The sequence below is a fragment of the Biomphalaria glabrata genome, chromosome 17, assembly GCF_947242115.1.
Source record: "Biomphalaria glabrata chromosome 17, xgBioGlab47.1, whole genome shotgun sequence".
Classification (NCBI taxonomy): domain Eukaryota; kingdom Metazoa; phylum Mollusca; class Gastropoda; family Planorbidae; genus Biomphalaria; species Biomphalaria glabrata.
The window spans coordinates 28444425-28452818 of NC_074727.1; positions in this window are offsets into that span (position 1 = coordinate 28444425).

The following is an 8394-nucleotide window of genomic DNA, read 5'->3' on the forward strand; positions in this document are numbered from 1 at the left end:
TACCGAACATCGAAATGTTTTAATTCCTAACCTTCAAGTAGTCATCGGAACTGTCTGTGTATAGCAGCGATAAGTTTATTAGCTGTGTTTAGTATATAAATAATACAATTGATATTCAATGTAGCTTTGTGCAAACTTTTCTGTCTAAAGTCTATTGTAGAGATATTTTCTTTAATTTATTAAAAACAACCTGTTTTTCTCTGTCAAAACATGGGCTTCATCAGTTGTTACACTTGCCATCTTGTGTCAAGCTAACCCAAGACTTTCAACACAAAGCATTGAAAAAATAGAGGCCTGAGTTAAAATCTTAAACTAAATTTTGTAAAACATTGCAAATAAAAATAATCTTTTTTGACTATAAGCTTTTTAGAATGACATGTAAAGACGATGTTTCTTTCGCCTCTATATCATAAGTGATAATCAGAAATTGCAATAATTTATATAGATATTTAAAAATAGCTATTTTCAAAATATTTATATATTTTATATGTATAATCTGTGGGCACAAATGATTTCTGTAGGTGACCGCGAGCCGCATAAAACAGTCCGGCGGGCCCATGTGGCCCGCTGTCCGTAATTTGCCCAAACCCTGGTTTAGAATGATCTTTATCCTCACTCTAGTTCCATTTAAATGAAAATGCCAATAGCTCTGTTGTTGACTGTGCTGAGACATGGAAGTAGGCCTACAAGCAAGATATCCATTTTTTTCTTCTTTTTTTTTTTAATTACAACTCAACGCTGAAAGATGATTTAAAATCTCTCGTCTGACGTATTGTACACATCCGGTAGAGATGCCATGCCGTAATGTGTAATATATCTCTTTATCAATACTAGGCTATTAGTTTGTAACCAGTTTGTTATTAAGAACAATGCTTGGTCTTGCGGTTAGCGTGCTGAACTGATTATCTCGACGGCCCCGGGTTGTTTGTTTGTTTGTTTTATATGTTTCGGATGTTCCTTCAGAATTGAAGTTAGTTTACTTCCTAGTCCAAACCTCCCGCAGGACGACGGGGGATGGGAGCGGGCAGGGTTTGAACCAGGGACCATCAATAAATCCTAACTACAGTCCAGCGCGCAAACTGCACGACCAGGCAGGGTTCATACCCTGCTCGCTGCCATCCGCCGTCGTCCAGCGAGAAGTTAATTATTTTTAAATCAGAAGGAACATCCAAAACATTCAAAACAGAAAAAAACTTTTTTTTACAACGGCTAATGAATCTTTGACAATCAAAATTAAATTACGTCTGGAATATTCCTTGCGAATAGGCGGATCCGACAGGGATCCGACTCTGACGGGGCCGCCTCTGAGTTTGTGTGATAACACAAACTGTAACATATTGGTATTATATGTACATTTGCACACTAGCGCGTCAGTGCAACACCGGTTGTGTTTACGTAATAAATGGAGTTTCAAATATGTGGCTTCCCTCTTAAACACTAGTTTGTTATTTGTGTAATATGAATAAAACTTGCTTATTCCGCAAAGTCACTCAAGTCTTACACTAATGTTATATAGACTGTATGAGAAGTGGTGCTACCTTTGAGAAATAATATCCAAGAGGTGAAAGCAAGGTTTGAGATAGTAGACATTAGCTAAGAGAACATTTTGAGTGGTGACACAGCAGAATGTTTAGGACTACTACAACGGATATACAGCATAGAATCCAAGGCAGAAGACGAGTTACAAAGAGAGTTTCCTGAAATGCTGAAAACAAATGGAACACTGCCAGGAGAATACAAGATTCAGTTACAGGAAAATGCTAAAGGAGTTTCCATCCACCACGTCGCTTAGCAGCATCGCAATAAAGTTGAAGAAAAACGTAAAGAAATGCAAGCTGATGGATTTATTACTCCAGTACATGAACCTACTGAATGGGTTAGCTCCATGGTTGTTTCGTTCAGGAATGACAATATGAGAATATGTATTGATCCAAGAGATCTCAATAAAGCAATCAGGCGGGAACATCACCCGATGAAAACTATTGAAGATGTGATCACTAATATTCCTGGTTCGAAGATATTCTCAGTGCTCGATGCCAAGTCAAGTTTTATGCAAATAAAGCTTGAAAGAGAATCTTCATTTCTCAAATTTTTCAACACACATCTGGGAAGATATAGATGGTTACGATTTCCTTTTGGTATCAAATCAGCGCCAGAAATTTACCAAAGCAATATGGATGAAATGCTTCAAGGTATTGAAGGATCATATTTAATCATAGACGACATTCTAATAGCTGGTAGAGATGTTGAACATCATGATCACACTTTGAAACAAGTCATGCAAAGAGCAACGGAGCACAATCTAAAGCTGAACTATGACAAGTGCAAGATAAGGCAAAACAGAGCACCTTATATGGGCCATATCTTGTCAGAGAAAGGTTTAGAACCAGATCCAGCAAAGATAAAGGCAATTATTGACATGCCAGCTCCTCAAGACAAAGATGGAATCAGAAGATTTCTAGGTATAATTCAGTACCTTGCAAAATTTATTCCTAATCCAAGTCAAGCAGATGCTCCAATACGAAAGCTACTAAAAGATGATGTAGAATTTCAATGGAATCATTAACAAAACAAGAGTTTTGAAGAATTGAAACGTCTTTGTACAAAATCTCCAGTTTTTGGCATATTATGATGTCAGCAAGAACGTAGAGATAGAATTTGATGCAAGTAAAGATGGACTGGGAGCAGTATTCAAGACTGTACAAGCAAAGAACTTTCAATGCTTCTGGCAGTAATTATGACTGGTTGGCAAGACACAAGAAGCGAGACTCCAATTGAAGTCAGGTCATATTGGGATTCAAGAGACCAGTTATCAACTTCGGATGGTATTGTATTCAAAGGTCTGAGAATAGTCATGCCACCAAGCTTACGTAAATACGTGCTAAATCTGATACACAAGTCTCACTTAGGAATAGTCAAGTGTAAGCAGAGAGCCAGAGAAGTCATGTATTGGCCAGGCATGACATTGAAGTGTAGGTTAGGAATTGCAGCAGGTGTGCTGAACATCAGAATCAAAATGTGTCAGAACCGCTAATGCCTACCAAGACACCAGACCTTCCATACAGCATGGTTGGATGTGATCTGTTTAACTTTGAGGGGAAAAAGTATGTGCTTCTAGTTGACTACTTCTCAAAGTTTATTGATGTCAAAGAGCTTTCACAGGAAACTACATCAGATAACATCAAAGCAATGCAGAGTATATTCGCATGCCATGGAATACCTAGAAGGTTAAGATCAGATAGCGGGCCACAGTTCGCTTCAAGGGAATTCCTGAATTTCTGTAAATCATACAGAATAGAGCATGAAATGTCGAGTCCTCCTTTTCAGAGTTCAAATGGAGAGGCTGAAAGAGCTATACAGACAGTGAAGAAACTGTGGAAGGAAAGCAAAGATACATTTCTGTCTCTATTAGACTACAGAACTACTCGCTGACTAATATTAATTTGTCGCCAGCTCAATTACTCATGGGACGCCGACCCAGAAATTTGTTACCTTTGAGCGAGGAAATACTCACACCTAGATTTCAAGATGTGAAGAAACACTTTGATTCCGAGAAACAGTCACAGAAACATTATTATGACAAGAGGAAAGGAGTTAAGATTCATAACCCTTTACAAGACGGAACGGCAGTCAGAATGCAACTTTAATTCTAAGTGGAAACCAGGAACAATAGTTTTGAAGCATTCTAAGCCTAGATCATATAATGTCAGAAGTGGAAATCAGGTCTACAGAAGAAACAGAAAACACATCAGAAAGTCTTCCGAGAAAGCAAACAGATTTGACAATAATTATGACTTTCCAGATGATATTTCAGAACAACTGGAAACACAATATCTAGAGAGATCAAGATTACAAATTAAGCTAGATTTAGAGCCTTCACTACACAGCTTCTTCTAATACATCTGACCACATGAACCTTACGTTACACCAGGCAGAGTAGTTAACAAACCCAGGAGACTTATTTGTAATTAATGAATTGACTTTTAGTTGGCAAGTTTGTTAGTTATTCTGAGAAATAGATTTTCTGAATTAAAGAAGAGAGATGTAACATATTGTTATAACCCTTGTCATGCGCACCGCCATCCAAGCTAGTGCTGATGGTGCGCACAGTTATAGATTGGACTGAAAAGGATGTCAACATTAGGAAGAAGAAGAACGATTTCCGCCCAGGTCTAGAGAGCCAATAAGAGAAGATGTTTTTTTTGTGTAACTGGGATGTCCTGTACATAAACATCTATATCTCGTTGAGTTGCCTTACTTAAGTTATTTAAATATTGTAATCTTATTGTTGTTGTTGTTTTTTCTAAATAAAGTTGAGTTCTTTTCAATGTGTCAGCTTATAGGCCTATGAAGTCTTCTAATTGGGAATTAATTGAAATGTATCTTTGACTCCCTCAGGGAGTGGGAAAGTTCTGTTGTGTACTAAAGGATGGATCTTATCTGAGAAATGTCCTATCCAGTTGGCATAGTAGGAGAATAGACCTACAGCTCGCCGTGTGGAATACACAATGGGAGTTAGCCCTAAACGACGCTCTCCATTCAATTAGATCTCTACTATACACTGCTACAAACATGACGCCTCATGAAAGACTATTTTCCTACACGCCTGTGGTATCTCTCTGTTCCAGGGCCGGTCCTAATCAGAAGGCATGCGATGCAAAGCAAATATGAACCGCTGGTAGATGAAGTGGAGCTTATTGAAGCAAATCAGAACTATGCCCACATACATCTTCCAAATGGACGGGAAGAAACTGTCTCACTACACCATTTGGCTCCGAGAGGCGACTCATCTTCAGAGTCCGTAGTACATGATTTCGCTCCGAGAGACTTTGAGACATCTTCTGAGGTCTCTCTCTTCGCCGGTCGTCTCCCAACGTCATTGGCTTCTAGGGGTGACATTAAGACATCTGCAGAGAACATGCTTTAAGAGTAGAGGAAACACCATTGAAAATGGACAGAAATCACCTGCCAGAGATCGTGACCTCCGTGACTTCGTGACCCCAGGCCGTAAGACTGGTTCGTGACGTAGTAGGTCAGCGACCATTGTTTTTTATCGTAACCAGAGCCTGACTCCGTGTTAGCTTTAGCGCTTAGGCGAAGTGTAAAATGTAACACAACCAACGTGTAGTTGTTGTCCTCATTACTATAAACAGACTTATTATTAAAGTAGATAAATTACTAGATCAAGACTTAGATCCTCATTTCTATAAACAGACTTATTATTAACTTAGACAAATTACTAGGTCTAGACTTAGATCCTCATTACTATAAACAGACGTATTATTAAAGCAGACAAATTACTAGGTCTACACTTTATGTATTTACTTAATATACACACTAAGTGACTGAAGACTGCTTTGTGTGTGTTGTAAACTGAACTGTAGCACACCTGGCTGAATGTTTGCATTAGTGCATAGGCTAAGTGGTATAGTCTGTAACTCATTAACGTGTAGTCATGTATGTTATGACTTTTCTATAAACAGTATTACACCTACGTATGTTATTAAAATATAAAATTGATAAGTTGCTTTACAACTTAATGTACACACTAATGAAAACAAGCATCACAACAAAAATAACACAACATGAAAACAAATGTGTGGTGTTATATAGCTATTTTATTTGCAGACAAAAGATACCACTTTAACGAGTTAAGTTTTTATTGCAATTGCTTAATGAACTTATGGAGAAAAAATAGATATTCCAATAATTTAAAATACACATTTTAAGAATACAATGATTTCATATAATGTTAATGTTATTCAAATTATATATTATGGATGGCTGCCTGGTCGAGCAGTTTGCGCTCCAGACTGTCGTTTAGATTTATCGATGGTCCCAAGTTCAAACGCTGGCCGCTCCCATCCCCAGTCATGCAGTCATTAAGTTTTTTTAGAACCACACGAATACAATAACCAGCAACATATCTTATCTTATAGATTACACAAGTTACTTCAAAAAACAAGATAATTACCCATAACATAACATCTAACAGTTAGACTTACAGAGAACCTTTATGATGTTTTGATGAATCATTAAAATTAGGAAAGGTAAAAGAAATATTTTCATCTTTTTGATTTATCCCACTGTATCTTAAACCTTTAAATATATGTAGTGTACATGGTCAATAACTTATAAGCAGGAATCTGCAGGATTTGGGTAGATAATACTTAACTTAGATAGTCCATAAAAAGTGACATGGTCTTCTTATTGATGGCCTTATTACACACATAACATTTAGTCCTGTTTGGTTTAAGTCAATTTAATATATTTATTTCATTGTCATTTTTTTTATTTGTGTACTTAGTGTTTTCTTTAATAGCATTTAAAAACTGTTAGTATTGTTGGTAAAATGTTATGTAGAATATTGTTCTATGAGTTCTAAAAAATTAGTTATTTCACAAATGTAGGATACAGTTTTAAGAAGTAGCTTATCACCTTTACCAAATACTTCTGTTTGTTTAAAAAAAACATCAAAGAGATGTACCAAGAACAATAGACTATATATATATACTACCTTAACTGGACCAGAACCTTTACAATGTACATAAATCATACACTCCTCTTGACAAAGAACATCCAAAACGAAGACACATTTATATTTCTTACACTATCTTGAAATTCACTGAAATCACTGATTTGTTTTTTTTTTACTATTATATCCTTATATGTTTGACATGTTTCGGATGTTCCTTCTGTGTTGAAGATACTTTACTTCCTAGTCCAAGCATCCCGCAGGACAACAGGGGATGGGAGTGGGCAGGGTTTGAACCGAGACCATCGATAAATCCAAACGACAGTCCAGGGCGCAAACCACAAGACCAGGCACCCATCCTGAGACTTTACACTTTTTTGAATGCACTCTCTACTCTTTCATGTGTAGTAGCTAGTCCACAAGATCTGAAAGTTAAATAAAGTTTACTATTAATATTTTTTAGATGAAATGCAAACTGTAAATAAATACTGTATAATATAATATAATAATATCAAACATTTACTAGAATATCTATTGATAGAATCGCTATTAAATTAATAGATTTACATAGTTCTAGCCTAAAGTAGTATTTACTTCCTAGCAATAGCCTCTTTTTATAATCTTGTTGATCATCAAAAGCATAAAAAATTTAATTTATTTATAATACTAATATTATATGCTAGACGCTAGTAATAAGTATGACTTACTTTAGAGTATTCCTTTAGAGTACGTCATCCTTCAATACTGTCCATGATACTTCGTCTTGAAAATGTTAATGGCAGATCTGAAAGTTTAATAAAGTTTACAATTAATATTTTTGAATTGAAATGCAAACTGTATAAAATATAATATAAAATGTATATATTATATATAACAACTAACATTTACTAGAATAATTTGGTACATACCGGGGTATAAAATATGACAGATCTAATAGTAACTGCCTAACAGTCTAATAGAATGAGTCTATGTAACTATAGAATACTAGTAATAGACTACTATAGATTATAGATCTGTACTTCTATTAGTTATATATATATCTTATCTTATCTTATATCTTATATAATACAGACGTTACTTCAAAAAAAGAAGATGATTACGTCCTTCGCGTCATGCATTTAGTCATGCATATTAACCAATGACTTAAATTCTGCCAAGTCACTGGTTTTCCTGGCTAGCTCAGGCAACCCATTCCATGCTCTAATAGCACTAGGGAAGAAGGAGTATTTGTACAAATTTGTCCTAGCATATGGGACGAGGAATGTGCCTTTATCTTTGTGTCTTTCAGAGTATTTTATTAAATTTTGTTTTTGTATTTGAAGATTATGGTTCAGTGTTTTATGTATGATTGCTACTTTACTTTTGAGCCTTCTGTCCTGAAGGCTTTCTAAATTTAGTGATTTTACTAAAGGTGTTACTCTAGTCAAATGTGAATATTCGTTTGTTATGAATCTCACTGCTCTATTTTGTGTCTGTTCTAGTTTCTTAATGTTTTCTTGAGTTGAGGGGTCCCAAACAGAGGATGCATATTCTATTATTGGCCTAACCAAGGTTAAATAACATTTTAGTTTTATGTTCTTATTTAATTTATAGAAATTTCTTTTAATAAATCCTAATGCTTTGTTTGATTTTTTTGTAGTTTCATCAATATGTGGATTCCATGACAGTTTTTCATTTATTATAACACCTAGGTATTTTGCGTTTTTAGTCTGTGTTACTGGTTTGCCATGAATAAGATAAGTGGAATTAATTTGTTTTAGTTTTTTTGTTACTCTTAACAACTGACATTTTTCTGGGTGGAAAGACATGCTCCAATTTGATTCCCATTTCTGTAATTCATCTAATTCTCTTTGTAAAATATCTGTGTCTTGTGTTGTTTTTATTGTTCTATATATTATGCAATCGTCTGCAAATAATCT